This window comes from Macaca fascicularis, chromosome 4, assembly GCF_037993035.2.
Source record: "Macaca fascicularis isolate 582-1 chromosome 4, T2T-MFA8v1.1".
Classification (NCBI taxonomy): domain Eukaryota; kingdom Metazoa; phylum Chordata; class Mammalia; order Primates; family Cercopithecidae; genus Macaca; species Macaca fascicularis.
Window position 1 is genome coordinate 83221951 of NC_088378.1, and position 25276 is coordinate 83247226.

The 25276-nt window shown below is 38.2% G+C and overlaps 1 non-coding gene across 1 annotated transcript; it reads right to left on the minus strand.

Moving 5' to 3' along the window:
• Window positions 1-22997: 22997 nt before the first annotated feature.
• LOC123573293 (small nucleolar RNA U3) lies at window positions 22998-23207 on the minus strand. The gene has a single exon (XR_006698002.2). It is a non-coding gene; the product is annotated as a small nucleolar RNA U3 (small nucleolar RNA).
• Window positions 23208-25276: the final 2069 nt, after the last annotated feature.

A 25276-nucleotide genomic window follows, 5' to 3' on the forward strand; every position in this document is an offset into this window, starting at 1 on the left:
ACATTTGTAATATGCCTACTTGAATTCCAAATGTGCAGTGAGAAAGCATCTTTTTCAAGGTCTCTTATATTACAATATGTCAGGTATTGATAAGTTAACTAAACAATTTACAGTAGCATGATTTAGTTAGATGTCATACAAAAGGCAGTTAACAGTAATCATAATTTTCTTCTATGTAATGCATTTCTACAACCTAAAATTAAATTATAAACATTAAAAACTTCACCTCTGTCTTAGAACACTTTGTGCTGCTATAACGGAATATCACAGACTGGGTAATTTATAAACAATAGAATTTTATTTGGCTTATAGTTCTGGAAGCTGGGAAGTCCGAAATCAAGAGGCCATGTGTAGTAAGGACTTTCTTCCTATGTCTTCTCATGGTAGAAGGAAAAAGAGATTACCTAATCACCTCCAAAGCCCATATCTCCTAATACCATGATCTTGGGGGTGAGAATTTCAACAACATACAAATTTTAGGGGGACATAAATAGACCATACCAGGTACTCTCTGTGAAACTTCTTTTTGTGCAATTAATAACAATTTTTTAAATTTCCTAATTCTGCTTTCAAAATTATTATTGCTATATAAGACAATGTTGTAATTAAATATTATGGAGAGAAGGATTCTAGCACTGATGGCCATTTTTTAAGCTCATTTCTGTAATATCTCATAGGAGTTGGTGGCCCTGCATATGCATGTAGTCTTCCCTAACATTCCTACTGTAAACGTAACCTTTACGGTTTATAACATTTATTTTGCTTTAATAACTGAAGTAAATCCCAGGGATAGAGGTCTCATACATTATCACTTTGATTAAATCTCTACTCCTGATCGTGGTAACAGGAAATTTACTGCAGTCTGTCTTAGGGCATCTATATAAAACTCCTTCCTTTTGTGCCATCATCACACCTACTTAGTTAAGTTTTGCCATGGATTGGAAGAGTGTAAGATTTTCAACAATAAATCCATACTCTGAATCAATCTTTTCTTCTTGTATTTTGGGAAGTAGTGCATTTGTATAACTGACTTTTTTCATCCAATGAGAGAGAAACAAGTGAAAAAGAAAAGGGAGTGAAGCAAGACTAGAGAATGTCTGTTGTCTTTGAAAAGACACATTCCTATTGTAAAATTTCCATGCATATAACATGATAACATAAGAAAGTAATTGCTCCATAATACAATCTACAGAAAAGTAAAGCTCAACTAAATCTTCTGGATTGGTAGGGATAAAAATTAAGAAAAATTCAACATTCTATGGTTTACTATTTCTCAGAAGGGAGAACTACATCAGCATTTGGACCTTGGCACAAGTATCTGTTATTATCAAAAAGATTTAATAGATTACAGATTACCGATGGAATTAGCCCTGGGCTGTGGCAGAGAAGATTGACTAATGCCTGGTATACGACTATTTTAAAAAGTCACTACGTTTATTTACGTTTATTTACGCTTCCAGTTTATAGATCATATACACTCATTTGGGAGCACCTCAGATAATGTCTTTCTCCCCTGATTTTACTACCCCCGAATACATTTTCCATTCAACTACTGCAAAGCATCTAGTTTTGCCTATCAAGGCAGCCCATTCTATATTTGAAATTGCTGCAACTCTTTTATCTATGGAGCTAAATTTGCTTCCCTGCAACTTCTCCCACTAGTCCCAGGTCTACCCTTTGAATCTGAACAAAATTATCTAATTCTTCTTTTCTATGACAACCCTTGACATAGCTGAAAATAGCTATCATGTCTCCCTAATATTTTATTTTCCAGGCTATTTACCCATCACCAAAATAAGATTAACTATCCCTAACCTGTCTCATCTCAGAATGGTGATGAGAATGAGGTGAGATAATAGATGTGAAAGTGTGTCAAGAATACAAACAAAAATACATGAAACTTGTTGTTATATTTTAAAACTAATAGATATGAAATTCTAATTTTTCAGTGAAAGTATCTTTCACCACGGTATTTAAAGAGTTCATTTGTTTGCATTTCTGCATTCTTAAGATTGAACTAAATTAGTGATTGGTTAAAAGATTCAAAGGGATTTTAAGAAATCAGAATATGTAGCAATTAGGGCCGTTGAAGAATGTCAGGGCAGTCTCCAGGAAGGATAGAATATGTGCTGAGGTGAAGTTTCAAACCTCCCAAACCTAAAGACTTCAAGAAACAGAGCTGAGGGGGCCTCATTGTTGTTGTTGTTGTTGTTGTTGTTGTTGTTGTTTTGATACAGAGTTTCACTCTTGTTGCCTAGGCTGGAGTGCAACAGCGTGATCTCGGCTCATCGCAATCTCCGCCTCCTGGGTTCAAGCGATTCTTCTGCCTCAGCTTCCTGAGTAGCTGGGAATACGGGTATGTGCCACCATGACTGACTAATCTTGTATTTTAAGTCGATATGGGGTTTCTCCATGTTGGTCAGGCTGGTCTTGAACTCCTGACTTCAGGTGATCCACCTGCCTCGGCCTCCCAAAGTGTTGGGATTACAGGTGTGAGCCATCACGCCCAGCCAGCCTCACTGTTTAAGACAGCATTCCTCTCAATATGAAAACTCTAACCATAGACCCATTCACCCTGATACAGCTCTCACAGGTCCTATCACTGTTGGGCTTAAAGCTACCTCTGGCAGCTCTATAGTGATTCAGACCTTACAGCATTAGGTTATGGTAAGACTTCATAAATTAAAATACAGCAAAGTGCATAGAACAGCCCTATCTCATAGTTCAATAAGTTCCAGCTGAGATGATGATGGATGATGATTACTCAGAATTGAGGCTAGAAAGAGTATCTTCAATTATACACTTTTATAAATTTGTACACAAAGTTATGAATTGTGGCTACATATCTGAGCCAATGGGCACAAAGTTGGTTTTCCCATTTCTCCTCCTATCCTCAGTGTCATGGAGAGAGATCTGAAATATTATGCACTGTAATTGACTTAGTTATTGGAAAATGATGGTCAATAATTAACTTAAAGGACTGAGTTGTAAATAATATTGACCACATGTTACCCTCTCACTACTCAACCTGAGAATGCCCATTCTTCCTATACCTCCCTGGAAAGTAGGAAAATCACTGTTGAAATTGCTCCACTCAAAGCCAAATATCAAGAATCAGTCATGTTACAGTCAAAAGAACATTCCAGTTAGTGATGCCAATGAATTGAAAAAGGAGAGAAAAAATATTAGGATGCAACTATCAGATTATTATCCTCACTAATGCTATTCAAAGTCTGAGGGAAAGACAAGTGTTCTATGTGTATAAACTGTCTTAACTGCACAGGCTTAAGTTAGCGCTTCAATTAGTAATTCATTTTGTTTCCTATTGACTTCACCTTTTGCTGTCTGAATCCCTTCCAAACTTCTATCCAAAGTAGAAGCAGCACACCAGGTCACCAGAAGCTGTCTCTCTGATTACTGTTGTTTTCCTGTGGCTTTCTCATTCCAGTACAATCAGAAGGAATAAGGGACCCTCTTTTCAGGCCACTCTAGAGTGGTCCTACCTCAGTGTGGCTCTTTCTGACAAAATGACTAGCTTCTTAGCTCAGTTGCCCTGCATGATTGGCTCACATCTCCTTGATAATCACCCGCAAATGACCACACACTTTGCATTCCTTCATTTTCATTCTGCCTTGCTTTTCACAGGATCTTGCTGACTGATAACATTGCTTCTGAATTTTCAGTTTAAATCATTCTATTTTACCTATTTTTTTCAGTGCTCTCCTGATTTCCTCCCTGATCTCCTTTTCTAATCAATACTATCCACTCAAAATATAATAGACTCTGAGAAGTGCATTCTTGAATTTTTATGACTTGGTTTTATGTTCTCTTTTTCTAATATGGAACATCTCCTCTTTTTCTCATGATTCTGAATTTCTGGTTTCCATATGATGCAGATGTTCACTATGATGTTGCTTTATTATATGACCCAGAATCCATCTGCACTCTACAATTAGGCTCATTGAGTTTGTTAGCTCAGAAACTCCAGCAGCTGGAAGTCTCCCTCCAGGGGCTTGGAGAGAACAGAATTCTTTTGCCCCTTTATCCTGGAGGTTAGACCCAGGAGCTCTCACTGGGACTCCACAGCCTACAGTTATCTTTTACCCTTAAAATTATTCTATTTTGTTTTTCCATGGTTGTGATCGAGATGTTAGCCAAGGAATATGCCCCTCCCTGCCCCCGCTCTTTTTTTTCTGAATACTCCTTCTGTATCTCAAATATATAATCTATATTTGGTGGATTTCTGCAGCCTCTCTTCATTGATGGTCTATGTGGGCAAGAAATGCCATCAGCAGGTAAAATACCAATAAATGGTAAATAGCTAGATCCTCTATCAAACAGGAAAGCATGAATTTAACAAGTCATATTTTAAGGATATCAAATTACATCTATATATTCTTATATAAATTATTATGCCTGTAAGATCCATTGACTTAAATCAGATATAGATTTGACATACCACTGTCAGGCTTTCAAAGATTATGTGAATTCAAATGAATAAGAATATACAGATTTCCATGAATATACCTAATAAAATTGGTGTCTTACAAAAAGTCATTCTAAAAATTGAAACTGGTAGAAAAGTTTAAAACAAACCTCAAAATAATGTTAGGTCCAAAGAAGGAATCAAAATTACATTTACAAGCTTTCTACAACATGATGAAAACAAGAACCTAGAATATCAAACCCTATGGAATGCTTTAAGAAAAGCACTCAGGACAATATTCTTAACACGAAGCATAGATTTCTAAGCACCAAGCCATTTTAAAAACTTGGAAAATGATAACAAATATAAGGTCATTATTAATAAAGACATGAAAAGGATTAATTGAAAAATAGAGAAATGGTAAAATTGATTAACAAATTCAAAAGCAGTTTGCTTGAAAACACAATGAAATAAATAATAGACTGATGAATTAAATTAAGATAAATTCATGAGTTAGCAAGCAGGTGAAATGGCAGTTAGAGAGAAAATGATTTTAAGAGGCTACTTTGTAAACCACTTTACAAATATATCTGCAATGTGTACGGCAGATTGATTTGTTCTGGAGGAATATTATATAATGCTTAAGAAGTCAACAAAGAGTTTTAATCTTGAGTCCATTACTCGCTAGCTGGGTAAACTTGGGAAATGTATTTATTTTACCTGTACTTCAGTTACATCATGTGTAAAATGAGGGTGATATATTTTATATGGATTTACCTCATCACATTGCTCTAATGATTTAATTAAATATGTGTAGACTGAGATAAGTATGCAAATTTCTGGCACCAACCTTGTGATTAACAAAAGTTAGTGTATTAGTCTCTTTTTACGTTGCTAATAAAGACATACCTGGTAATTTATAAAGGAAAGAAGTTTAATTGACTCACAGTTCAGCATGACTAGGGAGGCCTCAGCAAACTTACAATTGTGGTGGAAGGGGAAGAAAATACATCCTTCGTCAAATGGCAGCAGCAAGGAGAAGTGCCGAGCAAAGGGGGAAAAAGCTCCTTTGAAACCATCAGATCTTGTGAGAACTCACTATCATGAGAACAGAAAGCATGGGAGTACCTACCCCCATGATTAAATTACTTCCCACTGGGTCCTTCCCATGACACTTGGGGATCATGGGAACTACAAGTCAAGATGAAATTTGGGTGAGGACACAACCAAACCATATCAGTTAGGCTTTAGCAGTAGTGGCAATATTTGGGTTTTATAGGTTTAATACTTTGGCAGCCACTGACTTGGATGTTCTTAATATATAACTTTATTTTTAGAATTCCTTTAACACTAACTCTTAGAATTCAGACCAGCAATTGGACGGCAAATTTATGAAGTTTTTTTAAGTAAATAAAACCCAAATCAATGATCAGTCAATTATGTTCAAGGTGCATAACTCTGCCCCCTTTTGAAGCCCTATGGGCTCCATTTGGGTGACAGAGCGAGACTCCGTCTCAAAAAAAAAAAAAAAAAAAAAAAAAAGGTTCATCATCAGGCTTTAGTTTGTCTTCCTACTTGGTTGGCTATCATATCATGGAGAATTTATATAAATAGCTGGACACTGGTGGATGACAGAACTCATCTACTTTCTTGAACTTATCTGTATCTAGACACCATGATATCACTCTCACCAACTGTTTTGACTTTGTCATTTCTTTCCATGGCACAGAAAATATTTACATCTCTGGCAGGTACACTTCTATTTTCTGTTTAACAATCTGGCATTGATGATTCCCCAGAGAGGGTATTCTGGACATCCTGTTCACCTGAACATTTAGAGGTGCCATGCTCCCATTTCAACTTGGCTACCAAATTTGAAAACCTAGACCACAGAAGGGAACTACACCTTCATTTCCTAACTAATTCAAGGCAGAATTCAAGGGAACACAGGTTAACTCCTGCCAACTCTCCCCCTTCAGATTCTACTAATTGAAAGACAATTTCTTAATACCCCTCCTTTTCTGTTTCCTTCATTTGGTATCTTTATTTTCAGGCTCCAAAGGATTCACTAACGTAGTGTGAGAGAGCAAAGTGGTGGCAGTGAATATGCAGATTATCTTTCATTTCAAATCTATGAGCTGTCAATTCAAATTAAACTTCAATTATTTATCATTATTATATTTTTTAATTGATACATTAATTGTACATATTTTGGGGGTACAAAGTGATATTTTCATTCACACATGTGATGTGTAATGATGACATCTAGGCAATTAGCATATAAATCACCTCAAGTACTTATCATTTTTTCATGCTGGGAACATTCAAAATCCTCATTTATTTTATATTTTGAAATATACAATAAATTATTAGCTATAGTCAACCTACAGTGTTACATAACAATATAATATATTCCTCCTATCTAGCTGTAGTTTTATTTTCAACTACCAACATTTTCCTATCCTTTTCCAATTCCCAGCCTCTAGTAAGCTGTGTTCTTCTCTTCACTTCTGCGAGATCACCTTTGTTATCTTCCGCATGACTGAGAACATGCAATATTTATCTTTCTGTTCCTGGCTCATTTCATTTTACGTAATGTCCTCTAGGCTCATCCACATTGCCACGGATCAGAGGGTGGTGTTTCTTTATGTATAGAGGAGAAAGATGTTGTCCTGAAGGGACAGGAAGTTTAGTGTGAGTGGCAAGTACTCCAGAGATGAGAGAGTGAAAGTAATGAAACCAGAAAGTGGGCAGGAGCCAGAATATTTAATCTTAGAGACCATAAAAAGGAATCTGGATTTTATTCTGATTGCAATGGTAAACAATAAAAAAGTCTTAAGCTTGAGGAAGGCATAATCTGATTTATGCTGATAAAAAATGTGGACTCTAAAGGCAAAAGAAAAGAAAGAGATCTCTTAGGAGAATGCTCAACAAATCCAGGTGAGGAATGGGATGATGGTTGAGTCTAATGTTATTATAGTAGAAGAGATGGTGAATTAGATGTGGAATGGAAAAAAAAATGGGAAGAATCAAGGATGAGTTCTACGTGATACACCTGAGAAACTAAGTAATTCGTAGAGCCATTTAATGAAGGGAGGCATTTATCCTGCTTCAGGCTTTGACATATGTGGAGTAAGGGAGATAACATCGTTTTCATTTCAGAATGATATTTTCAGGGAGGTGAAGGTAACCTTCAGAGATGACAGTGAAGATTCAGGGAAGTTGCTTATCATAGAATATTCATTGCCTGTGGTGGGGGCAAGATTTGACTGAAGAAGGGCATGAGGGAGCTTTCTATGGTAATGGAAATGTTCTACAACTAGGTACACACAGCTATGTGCATTTATCAAAACTCATGGAACTATAAACTTAAGATCTGTGCATTTCAGTGTGTGTAAATTATACCTCAAAACTAGAAACTTAAGAGTTGGAAAAACAAAAGTGGTGTTGTTTGCATATAGAGAAGATGGTGAGAATAAAAAGCATTCAACCAAGGCAGCTGTCCACTGAGATAAGAGTGCAAAGCAGCTTTAATTCTCTGAATAAACAGTTTCCACTTAGCATGTTGTAGACAGAAATTTGACAACCTTGACTATAAAGAATCCATCACAACTGCTTGAAAAGACAAGTTATAAAGAACTCCCCCGTGACAATGATAACTTGTCAGTAAAAATGTCCAACTTGTCAGTAAAATTTCCTAATATGATCAAGTATACAAAGTCTCATGACACTACCTGACCCTAAAGTTTCCCAATGGGAGGGTAGAGATACAATTATTAGTGGATTTCTTGTGTTCCTGTTTGTCCAGGCCTTCCGAGCAATGGGCATGTTTGGATAGCAAACATGTTTTTGGGATCTATAGAAAGTGTGTCTCACTAGAAAGAGACATTTCAGGATACTGAAGTGTGATGGTTTATTTTTGTGTATCTACCGAAGTCTCTCCCCTCCCTGGAAACACTTTTCTTACTTTCCAGGTTATGAGTAATTTCTCTCTCTCTACAGAGGAGGGTAAGCAGATTGCTAAAAGCCCATAAAAGCTTAACGTTTCGTAATTTGGGGTTTCCTCTCCTGGAGTGCAACCCCGCTGCATGCCGAGGTAAACATTCTGTATTCACAATGTTGCCCTAAGGGGGACTGGGGTGTAGAAATGCTAAGATAATATGATATTACTCTGACTACTGCTTTTGCTGTGAGTAACAAACCATCTGTGTCTCTGGCCTAGGGTTTTGTGTTCTTCTATCGGTGCATACATATTAAAAAAACAAAAAGCTAACTTGCTAGCTTGTAAGTGGAGTTTTGTCAGATCCTCCACAATCTCAGAACTAATCGTGTTAAAGTTTCCAATGGTATATATTGGATTCCTATATCAAGACTTTAGTTCTAAGTCAGAGGGCTGACACAGTCCAGAAAAATTTAGAGGATATTTCCAGTCAACATAGGTGGGACCTATTAAAATTTAGAGTTATTTACTCTGGGGAGAGAAATATACAACTTTACAGCGGTCTTTACAATGTCCCGAAACTCCAAATATACCTGTTAGTAAACTGTGTTACTGACTAAGCCTAGTTATTTTTCATCAGTCGTCACTGTGACTTTGCTCTCAAAGATCAGACACAAGTAGGATACAATATCTAATTGTATTTTCCCATAGGAGAAAGAGTTTGCATTTAATTTTGTATTTAAACTGAAGAAACTGATTTATACTCCAGTCTCTTAGAAACTTTTTTTGGATTTTAAACATATACATTCTTGATGCTTTGACAGGGACCAAGTTCTTACTTTTTCTGAAAGTGGAATATACAGATAATTTAACAATGGGCTTCTACCCAGATGTACCATCATTACCTTCTTTTAAGTAAAGCAAAAAAATATATAAATAAAAATTGAGCATTTCTTCATAGCAATTTGTAGGAAGATCAGAAGTTCTGAAGCCTGCTATTTTGCAATTCTCCTATTGATACTACATCTTCCCGAGATTGTGAGGTCTCTTTTCACAGATTTTTTCTTGCCTGGAAGTCTTGACTTCAACACCCAGCCCTGTTAGAGAGGACCTCCTTTACTAGGTGTACCACCCCTCCTATCCTGTACCAAAAAGCATTAAATTAGTCCCTCACTCTCATTCTTAGCCAGATAAGCATATAATTCCAGTACATGGTACCATATTGTCCATTTCTGGAACTTAACTCCTCTGGTCTAGGATTCCACAGGCCAAATACAACATGTTAGTTTCATGAATCTGCCTGCAGCAAAAACTTCTCCATAGGTTTAGGGGAGTAGGTAGATCATAGAGAAACACTTGAAAAATTCTATGAATGTAAGTATATTTTGAAACATAGGTAAAATTGACTGTAGTTCTGACAATAACATAACAACATTCATGCTTATATTATTAACAACTGAATAGTGTCCATGGGGTAAAATATTCAATGCATTATTTATGCCATTACTGTATTTGTGTGATAGACAACTCTAACAAAGTAACTGTTTTAATGCCAAACTGAGAGACAGAATCAGATAGTGTTTCTGCTACACCCTAGTGGAATATTTTTTCTTAGGTACTAAACACATGTTAAGCAAGATATAGAACTTTGAATTAGATTTTGATCAATGATCTCATGCTAATTTTCATTCTGTTTGTTTTGCTAGTGGGAAACTAATAAGTGAGGTTTCAGATTTCTTATGCATTTTGAGGGTATTTTAAAAAATAATTGTTACAGAAAGAATAGCTTCATATCTTATTTCTTAATGTCAATGCTCTATATGCCTAGGATTATTATATATCTCCTAGAAAACTCTGATCTTTTGTGAAAGAAGATCACAATTTATTTCTAAGAACAAAACCATTGAATATCTTTCTTCTCAGAAAAGTAAAATAATCTTAAATTGCCTTAAATTTTAGGCGATATTATCTGGACTAGAACACAAAGATAAAGAATGCCTTCATGTCCTTTACCATTCATCAACACATAGTTTGAGATTAATTAAGCAAAAATTTCATAATAAAGAATAAGATAAAATACAAATATAATTTTATTTGTCTTAATTGTTATATTTATACATGTGCCTTAAATGTTTAGAAAATTCAACCTATCTTCAGTAACAAAGGTCAATGAGATACTCAATTACTTTTAAGCCATCAAGATTGCCTAATGAAATACGGGGATTATTTTGCTCTTTTTTTTAACAACTCACTAGAGTGTCTGCAAGTTGGTAAATTGTTCCAAATTTACGAAAGTAGAACATTTTATCAGTACTGCAGATAACCTAATTACCATGTTTATTAATATGCCTGCAGAAAAATTAATTCATACTCTTCCAATCCCCCAAGGGAGCCAGGGCATAACTTTTCTCATCAGTAAGACTGGATTCCTTTCCTCTCAGTGGCAGGATAGTGGGAATGGGCCTCTTCCTTCCAGTAACCAGCCTTGGTGTGACAGCCATGGTGTGGAAACGGACACCAGAGACATAGCAGAAAAAGTTAAGTGGGCTGAGTATACTGACATGCTAGATCCTAAAAGATGTTTCTCTGTATGGCTGAATGTATGACATCCTTTTGAAGTTTCATTAGGACTCTAGGAACCAACCTTCATGCTTCAAAGTTCTCTTGACCCATTTCTTCTGAAGAGTCACAAAGTTCAAGGCAGAATAGAACAGGTTCTCAGTATTTCTTTCATAGCCGTTTTTTTTTTTTTAATGGAACATATAGTAGTTTTGGGATTTTTCTCAACTCACATATATATTTCCCTGATGCCTTTGTTTTATAATAAGGGCAACACTTGGGAAGATGTATGTGGTACAGGATTGTCTTCTGAAATTTCTCTTCTTTCCTAAACCTCACTTGCTCCTATAAGGTGTAGTCTGCAAACTCAGCAGTCCATGTGTGATGATACAAAGCAAATGCCTACTGGTAGCTGCTTGAAGGTGCAGGTTCAGATGGAAAGACATTCTTCTCCTTCAAGTATTATTAAAAAACAATTTTATAAAAAATTTCGATTAGCTTGTAAACTGAAAGTAAACCAAACCAAGTATCTATAGGCTAAACAGCGCCCACAGGGCTATCAACTTCTGATCTCTGCTAGAGAAAGGGACAAAGGCACACAGAAGATGATACTGCCTGGTTTATGTCTCTAACATAAATGAATCCAGAATCATCTATTTTGGAATGTATACTGAGAGGTATAAAGATTTCACATATGTTGGGGATATATTTAGAATCATATTCCTTTATTTCTCTAAATGTAATTTGACTTCCTATTTCTCCATCAGTAAAACTCTTAGTTCGTCATCCCATTCTTAAGAGTTTGTTTGCTCCTTTGCAAATTGATCAAGAAATCACAGAATCAATAATTTTTTTTTAAAGAACTTGACCTAGTTTCCACTGCCAAGTGCAAAAAAAATTAAAAATAAAGAAAAAAAAACAAAACAAAAAAACAACTGTGGGCATCTCCCCTCTGCCACTGCTTTCAGTACTACTGATCCTCACTTCCATAAGATGCCTGCCAGGAGTAGGATCCAGAAGATCCACTCTTAGTTGAGCCCTCTAAAACCTACTTTGGCCCCCACATCAGTGGTGCAACTCGCCATCCCCTGTGCTATTTTGTCTTCTGGCTTAGTTTCCACACTATTTGGGAGGAATCTGGGTTGATAAATTTGCTCTGCCCACCTGATTCATAGTAAGCTCAATCAACATTGTCATATTAAGTGGAGAGAGTACACACTGATCTAATGCTGCTCCCTCCCCCTGCCTTCTTTCTTCAAGTTTTCATCCTTCCATTTGAAGTATGGGGCAGATTAATTGGTCTATTGCTTAAGGAGACATTAAACCAGAAAGTGAAGTGTCCATTTCCCCTCTTTCCTGCCCCTTCGATCTGTAAGAACGATTCCCTCAAAAGACTCTTCAAATGGCTCTGAGTGAAAAGAAAACACATGCTTCCATCCTTCCTTATTCAGGGAGCAAAGGGAAAAGCCACCGCATTCTCAAACAGACTGACAGTTGCCAATTCTATAGATCCCTTCCTCCCAATTCCAATTGTTTGCTTATAGCTTATCTAGTCAGGTTTAGAAGTAAATAAACTTTTTCAGTGATGTTTATTGGGGAAAAGCTTTTTTTTTTTGGGGGGGGGGGGTTTCCCCGCAATCAACCCCAAAGGGAGTTTTCTAATTACTATTTGCTATTATTCTCTACTTGCTGGGTTGTTTTGTTTTTTTTGTTTGTTTGTTTGTTTGTTTTTTTGTGAAGTTTTGAACAGCAGTTGCTTCCAAGTTCTGCGATATTAGGAAAATTTTGGCTCAAATTTGCACATTTGTATGAAGTAGGAAAAATCCCAAAGATAAAAAGGCTATGAGATTTTGGGGAAATTCCAGAAATAACCTGAACACAGAGGGCTCATGAAGTACCCTTATGCTAACATGACATGCAAAAAAATATGGACAGCACACCAAAGTAGGATGAGTAAAAACACTTTTATCCTATGTAAATGATTCTTGGAGGAGAGAAATAAAGAAGAACGAGGAGGAACCAGAAAAAAAGGGAAGAAGAGAAAGAACAAAAAAGGAAGAGGAAGAAGACAGGAAAAATTTCTTCCGACTTGCAGCATGAAACACAGAAGACAGCCAGGTGTCCTGACATTAAGCAGCAGAGCAAGAGTTCAGGTTCCCAGAGGAGAAAGAAACTATTACCTCTGGTGGGCTGAGGACATGACTTCTCTGCTCCGTGGAGTAGGGTTCAAAACCGCCTAGATTTCCTTAGGCATCAACAGACATCTGCTGAGGAAAGCATGCTGGAGGAGAGACATGACTGTGAGCACATTCTGCTCCTCCACATCCTCTCTCTTCTCCTTTGTCATCGTCCTTGGGGCACAGGTTTAAGAAAGAGGACAGCAGTGATCAGCCCTTGGGAACTCAACAGGTGTTGAATGTGACAACTCTTCTCTGTTCTCACTTCTGAGACTGTCTAGGACCCTGCATAAGCCATCTGGAAGGCAATTGAAGTGCTGGCAGCAGCAGTGGTGGTGGTGGTGAGGGGTCCGTGTAGGATGCTTAAAGGAGGGAGATTTGAAATGAATAGCATGTGAGAGTCTACTATTGAATTCTACTCACAAAATACGTAAGATTTATAAGGAAAAATTATTTGAAACTATTTTAAGAAAAGACTAGAGTACGTGGAAGCTCAAATAGTACATTTCTGCCGTAGTGTCTTTGTCTGAGGTAAATACCTGGGGTTCGTCATCTCATGCCAAGAAAATTTAGGGCATTGGACACATACAGGGAGTTTAGGAGTAGAGGCTTAATAGGCAGAAGAAAAATAAAGGAGGAGAGTTCTTTCTCTCTAGTGAGAGAGAGGGGGTTCCAAAGGCAAAAAACAGCTGGCTGGGAGTTTGCTAGATTTTATAGGCAGGCTTGAGGGAGTGGTGTCTGATTTAGGTAGGGCCCACAGATTGGTTTAATGAGCTATTGAGAGGTTACAATGTACTAGCAGCCTTCACTCTTAGCCCCTCCTCAGCCTCAACGTCCACTCTGGTGGCACTTGGGGAGCCTTTCAACCCGCCATGGCACCGTGGAAGCCCCTCTCTGGGCTGGCTGAGACCAGAGCTGCCTCCCTCTGTTTCCAGGGAGGTGTGGAGGGAGAGGCACGGGCGGGAACCAGGGCTATGATTGGGGGCCAGTGTGAGTTCCCGGGGGCATGGGCGCGGGCTCAGTGGCCCAGCACAGGGAGCTGCCAGCTGGTGTGGCAGGCCCAGGGCAGTGAGGGGCTTAGCACCAGGGCCAGCAGCTGTGGAGGTTCAGCCGGGTCCCCCAGCAGTGCCGGCCTGCTGGCGCCGCACTCAAATTCTAGCCGGGTCTTAGCTGCCTCCCGGCAGCCCAGGGCTCCGGATCTGTAGCCTGCCATGTCTGAGCTCCCCCTCTGCAGTGGGCACCCTCCCAGCCTCAGCCTCCCCCATAGGTGCTGCCCCCTGCTCCGTGGCGCCTGGTCCCATCCACAGTCCAAGGGCTGAGGAGTGCAGGTGAGGCTCAGGACTGGTCGGCAGCTCCGCCTGCAGTCCCAGTGCAGGATCCACTGGGTGAAGCCAGCTGGGCTCCTGAACAGGATGGGGACTTGGAGAACTTTTGTATCTAGCTGGAGGATTGTATGTGCACCAATCAGCACTCTGTATCTAGCTAACCTAGTGGGGACTTGGAGGACTAGCACTCTGTGACTCTGTGTCTAGCTCAAGGATTGTAAATGCATCAATCAGCACTCTGTCTAGCTCAGGGGTTGTAAATACACCAATCAGTACTCTGTGTCTAGCTCAAGGTTTGTAAATACACCAATTGGTACTCTGTATCTAGCTAACTCTGTATCTAGCTAACTAGCACTCTGTGACTCTGTCTAGCACAAGGATTGTAAAGGCACCAATCAACACTCCGTCAAAATGGACCAATCAGCTCTCTGTAAAATAGACCAATCAGCAGGATGTGGGTTGGGTCAGATAAGGGAATAAAAGCCGGCTTCCCAAGCCTACCAGCGGCAACCCACTGGGTTCCCTTTATACAGTGTGGAAGTTTTGTTCTTTTGCTCTTTGCAATAAATCTTGCTACTGTTCACCCTTTGGGTCCACACTGCCTTTATGAGTTGTAACACTCATCAGGAAGGTCTGCAGCTTCACTCCTGAAGCCAATGAGACCACGAACCCATCGGGAAGAAGGAACAACTCGAAAGGCACTGCCTTTAAGAGCCATCACACTCACCACGAAGCTCTGCAGCTTCACTCTTGACAGCGAGACAAACGAACCCAGCAGAAGGAAGAAGCTCCAGACACATCTGAGCGTCTGAAAGAACAAACTCCGGAAACACCATCTTTAAGAACTGTAACACTCACTGGGAGGGTCTGCGGCTTCATTTTGAAGTCACTGAACCCACCAATTCCAGACACACTATGACATTTACATAGCAAGCAGGGAAGGCTGGCCACCCTAACCTAATCTTATTGTGCAGAGGGGCTTTCCACTTGACCTGCACCATCTTTTCTGCTCCTAACTCTACACTTGGCTGGCGATGGCAAAGAGAAAGGACGGTGGAGCCACCATTTTGAAAATGCTTAGTCCGAGGTAGCTTTGTCCTGCCGGCATTCACACGTGCAAGCTTTGGGCCTATTTGTGTCTGTAGCTTGATTCTACAGGCTGCTCTTTGTTAGAAAATGATTTGGGGACTGTTTTTCATTAAAAAGAAAACCTTACCAAAAACTCTGGTACCCTATCTACTTAAGTATTTTCTTTTTAACTCGTCTGTCATTTCTGCATCTGTTTGGGCCTCATACATTAAAGCTCCGATTGTACAAACACAGTATCTGATTTGCGACTGTAGTTCATACCTCATGCAGTGAGAATCCTGTGGGAAAATCTTCTTTTCTCTCTAGCATATTCACAGACGTATTCCCTTTAACCCTGATCCAATCACAATGCCCCTTGATGGAGGAGTCCTGAATTTAAGTAGAGGGTAGTTTTTAGTTATTCCTCGTCCTAGAGCATTAACAAAATAGGAAAACTCTTTCCTCTCTCTCTTCTTCTTCCTCCTTCCTCCTCTTCCCTTCTTCTTCACTTTTCTTTCTCTTTTTTTTTTTGCATTCTGATTTGCTGCACATTTATCTTAGTTAAGTATTAAGATTTGTTCAGTTTTCCAAGTTCTTGTTCTTTTCACTAGCGCCAGATTTCTACCTTGAAGAGACATTGCAGAAATGGTGGAGCAGATCAGTCAAAAGCAACAGGCTCTCCAATGGCGGAAGGCCTGTGTGGCATAGGACATGGACAGGGGATGCAGCACTCTTTTGAGGTGGAAAGGAAGACTCAGAGAAAGACTGAGGTGTCACTGGCTGTAAAGGCCACTGAGCCATACCGAGTGATCTCTGAGGTTCAGTCATAGGTGAAGTTGCACAATTCAAAGTAAACATAATGAATCACTGCTCAGGCAGTCATAGAGCAGCAATGATCCCAGTGGAGTGGGAAATATAACCATCCCAGGGGACTGCAGCAAGGAGAACGTCAAAGGACGCCAAGGCTGTAGGCAAGGCTGACTCAAAAGGCTTGCCTGTGTTGTTAACAGCTGTGAACTTATTGATAAAAGATCAGCAAATGCACAGGGAGAAGGGAATTTACTGATATTGTGTAACAACTTCTGAATTAATGTTACTTTCTATTATAAAGAAAAAAAGGTTTTATTTGAAATTAAAATTTTCTTTCAGGGGAACCTTACAAAGGAATGTAGTTGAAGGCCATTTTATTTTACTGAGAACCTACATAGCTCTTGGATATCCAAAATAAGACCTTGAAGCTGAGTTTGGGAATAGCAAACAGAAGAAGCTGAACTCTCTGCTTAGTGGAGTGAGAGGAATTAGAGTTCCTGGAAGCAAAATCAGGGTGAAGAGGGAAAGAGGAACAAACATAGACTAGCCTACAAGACCTGAGTGCCTTGGGAGCAGAAAGGCAGAATGGGGGGCAAGAGATTGGGGATGTAAAAATGACCCACGTGGGTCAGCAAATTTAGCAGAAGATGGAACTAGAGCCATATACAAAAAGCTTTGGATTTTCCCTATGTTGTCAAACAACCTTAGAGTGACCTAACCTCCATCTTGTAGTCAGGAGGTTTCCAGATAATTAAGCATGTCAAAATAATTAAGTGACCAGAATGTCTTTCCCAGATTTCAGGTATTTTCAGGAATGCTGAGTGGCAGGAAGAAAATATATGATTATCTCAAAATAAGGTAGGAAACAAATTATAGGAAAGCTTTAAGCAAGAACAAACTAATCAAGGTATTTATTTAGATATTCCTTTAAACTGTGAATCCTCTGAGAGAGATTCAGTTTCATTATTTCAGTGACTGTTACAGTGCACATAATAAATGTTCAATAAATGCTTGTTAAATGAATTAATAAAAGGAGGGTTAAAGAAAAGCAGGAAACGGAGCAAATCTCAGATTGCCGTTGGTTAGGAGCAACCTAAGAACATAGAGAATATGCTTAATGAAACTCAGTGTCTTTGCCATGGCCCTTTCGTCTGGAACGTGGTCTTTTCCAACATGCACTCACACACACAGTCTCACAACCACACAGCCTGGTTCCCTTACCTGCTACAAGCTTATCTGCCATTAACACTTTATTTAAAAGTGTGCCTCTCCCCTAAACTCAATTTGGCTTTTCCTATATCATTTCCTACTTTATTTTGCTGCATGGCCTGCATACTATCTAGTCCATTATATATGTTATGCAGATTTATTTTCGTCACCACACTTTGATATGTAAGCTCCAAGATGTCAGGAACTCCTATCTGTTTTGCTCAAGGATACACCCCCAGCAACGAAGGAGGGCCTGGTCTGTAGTAGGTACTTTTGTAGGAATGCATATACGAATGAATGAATGAATGAATGAATGAATGAATGAGTGAAGGTTTATAAAGGAGTCATGAAACTTGTCATTCGAGAGACAGAAATAATTTTTTCCAGCTGGACTGAAAGAGGCATGCACACTGAAGCAGTTTTAAAAAAAGAAAAAACCATTACCAGATATGAATTAAAGCCTGTCTGCTTTTATGTATTCAAAACCCCAACCAACACAGAACAGTAGTCAGAAGCTGGACCTAATTTCAAGGAAGGAAATTAGAAGCTTATTTTCTGTCTTTGCATTGCTTTTGAGTGTGTCTTCTGATACAAGCCAAATGCTGTCCGTCAGCCTGTTACAGTATGTGCTCTCATGTGCTGCCATACTTTTCACTGCTGTCCCCCTGAGTTAAACTGCTCTGTTCTGCTGCCTTGCTGTCTAAGGCTTGAGATAAAAATGTTCAGTTGCTGCTGCCATGCTGTCTGTCTCCTGTGTTTAAATGTGTCCATATCATGGTGTTTGCATCTGACTACATCTTGGCAGCTTCCAAATAAGACTTAGAGAAACCAAGCCACTGCTGGGATGATGACTAATCATTTTGCAGAACAGCGTGAGTCAAACAAAGGTATAGCTCTTATGGTTCTCAGTTTTCCTTCTGAGACATACCACCACAGAACAGAGAGAGGATTGATTACAAGCAAGTACCATCATGGACACAGCTGTAACTGGTCAACAGATGCACTGTTATTATAATATGCATTCCACAAGCATATGGAATTGGGTGAAATAAAACTAAAAAATAAAGAGATTGAGCCCTTCTTCAAATAAGAGGTGTGTAGAAGCCAAAAAGCCTCCCTGTTTTTTGTTTTCTACCTTTCCAAACTGTAGCAGATGTTGTGAATTCTATAAAATTAGAAAAAATGCAAATGTCCACTAAATCCTGAGTGGGGATTAATGCAAAACTGCAGAAACATTGAAATTCAAAATACCCAGCAAGTTATGTTTATTAATATCATCCACATATGCCTTTTTTTTGGTCTTTAGGGTGCTCTTTGATGTAACGCCAAGTGGATCTACAAAGGATGTGGAGCAGTATGTGTGATCCTTTTATTCATTGAAAAGGAAAGGGCAGCACGAGGTAAATGGTGGTTGCCATTCGCTTGTAAGCTTTATCCCAGGAAAAGTTTAGGGCAGCGTGAATTATCATAGAATGTGCCCTTTTTTGGATTATCTATTGCTACCATTTATCTAAAACACCCTCCAACCAGTATGGTTACCTTTCTCTTTGTAATATTTTCAAATTCAATTGTGTTTAAGACATTTTCTCATCTTTTCTACCATATCTTTTTTTTCTGTATGCCGTCCTAAAGTTTATAAACTTAGAGGACAAAAATTAAAAGTTGTCATAAGGGACCATTTTTCAATATTTGTTGTAAGTGGAATTATTTATAATGCAGAAACCATCGTATCTTAAAACATAAACATTTAGGGCATGTATCTTGGCTAGAATATTTGAATAATGTTCTGTACTTGACAATGTTCAATAAATATTATCACTCAGAAAATAAAAGCAGCAAAAATGTGGTGGTACAGTTTTAATGTTTAAATTTAGAAGAAAATATCAAAGGCCAGAAATCCTCTAATATCTGCTTCCCTATCAATGAGAACCAATGTAAACTGAATATCGCAATCTTGTTATAAAAATTTGGTTTCCTTTACTGACTATTGAGGGAACACATTATGACAAGCAATCTTAATTTAAAAAGTCAAAATTTGAAAACAGTAGTAATGCCAATTTCACATTGCATTTGAAGGATAAATGTCAAACTCTGTCGATGAATTTGTCCTTAGAAAAAATAGTTTTGCAGGTTTTCTTTTCTAAAAGATCTACCCTTATCATTTAAAAATAGGAGTCCAGTCTTATCTTTCAGTCCTGCCTTTCCAGTGCCCTCTACTGGGCACTATAGTTGATAAATATGTGTATCTACTCCTCCAGGTTTGCCTCTGATTTTATTTCTAAATCATAGAATAAAGGGGAGGGCTGAAAGAAATTTGAGAACTCCATCCCTGCTTTCTACTAGGGTCATAACCAAGCCACCTGAGAGGTATGAAATCTCTTCTGTTTTTCAAGATTGTTAAAAAAAGAAAAGTGATTTAAACGTATTTGGCTTCGTATTTTCACCCAACTGGCCTATACCTTAGCTGCCTTAGTGAGTGTTTAGGATGACTTAAATTACTGCACCTGCCACAAGTGCCTTCCGGGTGCTGTAATATATAACACTGCCTTTTATTCTTTAAACACAAAAGATGTGGCTTGCATTCTTGGCTGATGGAAGTTATCTGTGCAACATAAAAATTGCAAGTGTGTTTATCTCTCTTTCTTTGCTAGCTGTAGCAATGGGTGCATATGCCCAATGGAGATGACATTATTTCTATCTGTTTTAAATATTTTTTCTTAGTAAACATCTATAAAAGAATGCATTCACAAGCAAGTAACCCTGGAGGCCTTCTAATGAAATTTATTTTGCTGCATTTTAGTGCAAAGGACAAAATATCCTTTATTGTTAGACTGAAATTCAGTATAAAATATCCATTAATATTTAGCATTTGTGCATAATACAGGCTTTGTTATGTTTTGGTGTGTGCAATTGATCTCCAAAATATTTTTAAGCAAGATTTAAAACAAAATAAGGCAAAAACTCTGGATAAAGAGACTCTACTAGCTTTTTCTCTTCTTATTTTTTCCCCTCCTTTGGTTATCAATTTTCTAATTGAAAAATTACAGAGGATGACATTTAGTACTTTTAAGAGCTGTTTTGACTGAGCTTTTACTCCCTGAATGTTAAACACAAGAATATTTACAACATATCAGAGCATGGCACACCTATTCTTTCGTTTCTGTTTTGGAAACTTGCTTAGGCTGCTCAGCTGTCCCTTCTCTATGGCCACATAATGGAACCATCATTACCTCCAGTGGGATAGTAGCATAACCTTCCTGATGGACAGAACATGTTTCTGTTTTTTGAAGTTACTCAAATATTTCTAACAGTTGCAGCTAATCAACTGCTGCATTGATTAATAAAAATATGCCCCAGTAATCATTATAAAATATCAATATACAGTAGCTAAAGTAGTCTTAAAGAGGCCAGTAAGGACTATTCTATATTTCTGTAGTCATATTTTGATTACAAGTGCATAGAATGTTTGTATATATTATAAATACTATTGTTCTGTGTAGCTGTCTTTGACAAATATTCTATTGCAAAATGAAAATAACTAAGAGGAAAAGTACAAGAACTTTAATTTTAACTTTAAGAAAAATCAAACCTTCTTCAAAGCTAACAGAAGACCGACACACTGATCATATCTTTCAGAATTTCTTGAAGTGTAAATTTAGTCAGAGTGCCAAACATAGAAAGTTGATCTCAACCAAATCTTCAAATGGACAAAACATTCTCTTGGACTCAAGGGGGACTGAGCCAGCTGCCAGTTGATATGTGGGCAGAGAGGAGTTGAGTGCCTGATTCTGGGGGCATTCAGCTTCTATGCTTCAAGGTAGCATAGTCTCAACATCAGATCCTGCATTAGAGCTTTGAATATATGTCAGAAGAAACAAAAAACAAAACAAAACAGTTCAATTTCCAAAAGTATTCTAGCTTGCAATATTTTTGACCATCTAGTCATGTTCATACATTTTGTGATAATATATTGGAATATGTATTAAGCTGAAACCTTTGTCACCCAACTACTGGGCCCAGAATTGTAATTTTTAACATGTTTGTTGCATTAAGCTACCAACCACTGTTTACTAACTGCATGTGGAACTAAAAATTGCTGATGAAAGCTTTTAATATAATGGAAAAGGTGTTGGATCAGAAATCAAGGGAGCTATTTTTTTTCTATTGCTTTCACTACATGTTACAGTGGCCTTGGAGCAAGGTGTCTTGTTTTACTTTTTAAATAACACTTTTTACAAACACCGACTTCTGCAGAGTGGGGTGGCTCACGCCTGTAATCCCAGCACTTTGGGAGGCTGAGGCGGGCAGATCACTTGAGGCCCGGAGTGGGCCAATGTAGTGAAACCCTGTCTCTACTAAGGATACAAAAATTAGCTGGTTGTGGTGGGGGGCACCTGTAATCCCAGCTACTTGGTAGACTGTGGCAGAAGAATTGCTTGAATCCAGGAGGTAAAGGTTGCAGTGAGCCCAGATCGCACCATTGTACTCCAGCCTAAGCGGAAAACAAAACAAAACAAAACAAAAAACTGAATTTTTTATCTGTCATAAGTATTGGTTGAACTAAGATGATTAGGTCTTCTGCAGCTATAAATTTTCATAAGCCAGACTTGTATACCAAAACATTTCATCAACATTTCTTCCCAGAAATCCTAACAGATTTCAATGATAACATGCTAACGTGTTCAAAAACAAAGTTTTGACTTTCCTCTACACTCTTCTCAGTCTTGTTAATTTCAGAAGATAGTAATTTTCAGGTCCCAAATCCTGAAGTCTTTTTAAGTTCCCTCTATTCTTTATACCCCACACCCAATTAATCAGCAACACCTGTTGGCTCAACCTTCAAAATGATGCCAATAGCAGCCACTTCCCTTTGTCTCCAGTGTTTATGCTCTGGTCCATCCATCGTCTTTAGACTTCACTATTTCCATAGTATACTGGTATGGTAGAATTGCATTCTTCCAAAAAGATACATGGAAGCCCCAATCCCTAGTGTCTCAGAATGTGATCTTATTCAGAAATTGTGTCTTTGCAGTCAAATTAGGATGAGGTCATTTGGGTAGGCTCTAGTCCAATATGACTGGTGTCCGTATAAAAGTGGAAAATTTGGATGCAGAGACAGATGAGCACACAGAGAGAATGCCATGAGGAGATGAAAATAGAAACCAGAGTGATGCATCTATGCCTAAGATTGTCTGTAGATCACCAGAAAACTAGGAGAGAGTCATAGAACAGTCTCCGTCAGAGCCGTCAGAAGGAACTGACTCTACCAACACCTTTGTCTCAGATATCTAGCCTCCAGGAGTTTCAACAACAAATTTCTGTTGTTTAAGCCACTCAGACTGTGGTACGGTTTTACAGAATTCCTAGAAAACTAGTGCATATGTTAAGTGGTCTTTCTGCTTTCCACTCCTCCACTATGGCCTATTCCCCACACAGCAGTTAGAAAAAAATATATATATACACACACACACACATATATATAAAGGACTGCAGCTCTCCTTTTTATTCTCCCAGTGGGAAAGAAGAACTATCATTAATGGCAAATGGCAGTTGAAGCAACACCAAGAGCTGGCTTCACATTTAGGAAAGAATGCTGCACCTTCTCGTCCTCGTCATGGTTTCTGGTGCTCTGCACATTCAGAGAATCTTCTCTAGGAACAAACTATAGAAATGATCCCTGAAAGTATAGCCTTTAGAAATAAGTATTTTTTTAAAGTGCCAGTAAAATCGTATTGCCTCTTTATTAAAACTCCTCCCATAGTCCCCCATGTGCTCCTGATCTACAATTCTATTCTTTCTACCATTTCTTCTCTGACCTGTCCCCTAAAATAAGTCTGCTCCAACCAGAGTTCCCGGCGTATAATAAGTGCTTAATTAGTATTTGTGAACTGATAGAATAATTAAATTTTAAATCAGCAAAACTATTTTTGAAGTTTTTTTATTTTTTTTTTAAACATTAATAATGGAGAGAATAAGAACAGGTGCATAAGTGTTGATTAAACCAGAATGACCTTGCAAAATTTCATTCATTCATTCAACACACCTCGTTAATACATGCTGTTAGCCAAGTGCTGTTCTAGGCACTTTACTTTCAAATGTGGAGAGGTCATAGCTCCTATACATCTGGCATAGATGAAGGGGCAACTACAATGCATTAAGGTAAATCTTACCACAGAGGTGAAAACAAAGTTCTATAGTATTACAAATGAGGGAGCAATTACTTCTGTCCAAAGCAGTTATGAGAGGTTTCATAAAAAAGGAGACAGTTAAGCCAGGCAATCTTAGAAGTTTGGTGGTGACAGTAGGAGTGTTAATAGATAGGTGACATATAGGAAGGTGAACATTTCAAGGTGCTGACATAGCATGTGCGAACACACGGCAGAATCATGCATCTAGAAAAGGTGCCATTTGTTAGGCAAAGCTGTATGTCCCTGACTCACTACTTCACTGCTCAGCAGCCAACCAGCTGCAGAATCCTATAGAAACACTGGAATCTCTGATCTTAAAAATAGGAAATCATAGGCGCCTTCTGCATTTAAGAAAATCCCAGACTCTCTTTATTTAAATGTTCCACAAAGCAATGAAACAAGAAGCCAACAAAGTGGGACTGGACTCTAACTTCGCCTTCAGTTTAGCAGCAGAGCTGTATACCCAGCTGGATCCTGCTGCTAGATGATTCTATGTGACTGAATCCTAGCCCACTCTTCCAGCAGGAGACAACCAGGAGTGGAGTCTGGCCTCATCATGAGAGATCTGATATATTTTCATATTTCAGTGCTTTTTCTTCTATTTGTGTAACCCTAAATGTTTTACAGCATTAATATTTTATTGCCACATTTCTTATGTTGCAAGTACATGAGGCAGACATGCAAAGAGAACCCATGTATTTTGATGGTCTGATTACTACCCATTGTGAGGTTCGGGGTTTTAAAATATCAATTTCTTGCTGATATTTCATGTAATGCTAACTGTCACAACTGCTCTGTGTAGACCAGCAAAATTGGCTTTAATATACTAAAGAAATTAGGGAATTGTATTGTGTCTGGGTTCTAATTCTAGCTCTCTAACTAATCATTGTATGTCATAAAACAAGGCATTTAACTTTTCTCTTAGTACCCACATCTATCTGACAAGCCGCTTGGACTATAACAGTTGCTAAGATTCATTATTCCCTGATCTTAGAAAGTAAAAAAAAAAAAAAAAAAAAAGGGTGAATTGGAAACAGCTTAGAATCACCATCAGTAGTTACTTGAAAGATATTGAGATTTATTTTTTGTTTGTTTTGTTAGTTTGTTTTCAATATTGACTTTTCAGATGTGTGAATCCTCATGCTTCCTTGATCCATGTGTCTATAACTTAGCAACCAACCAGTTATGTTTTGAATGCTGAATTTAAAGAATTTATTATTTTTCATATAGAGTTAATGGGGTGTGTGTGTGTGTGTGTGTGTGTGTGTGTGTGTTGTATTTCTCCACCTAATCTTCTCAGGCAGGGTTATTTAAATTCCTAGAGGCTGCTTTACAAAAACTCAGAGCAGGTTTGCTCTTTCATCATAACTACTATGTGGTGTGAGCATGACTTAAATGGGTAGTTGGTTTTCATTTCATATCATTGCTACATTTATTTGCTTTTATAGATCTTAGAAAGTATTAATAAAAAAATCAGTTGTGGATGCAACACCATTTTTTTCTGTGCCTGCAATGATACGTAATATTGACTCAACAACCTCACTTTTATTTCCTTGATGGAATCTTGTGCCTGT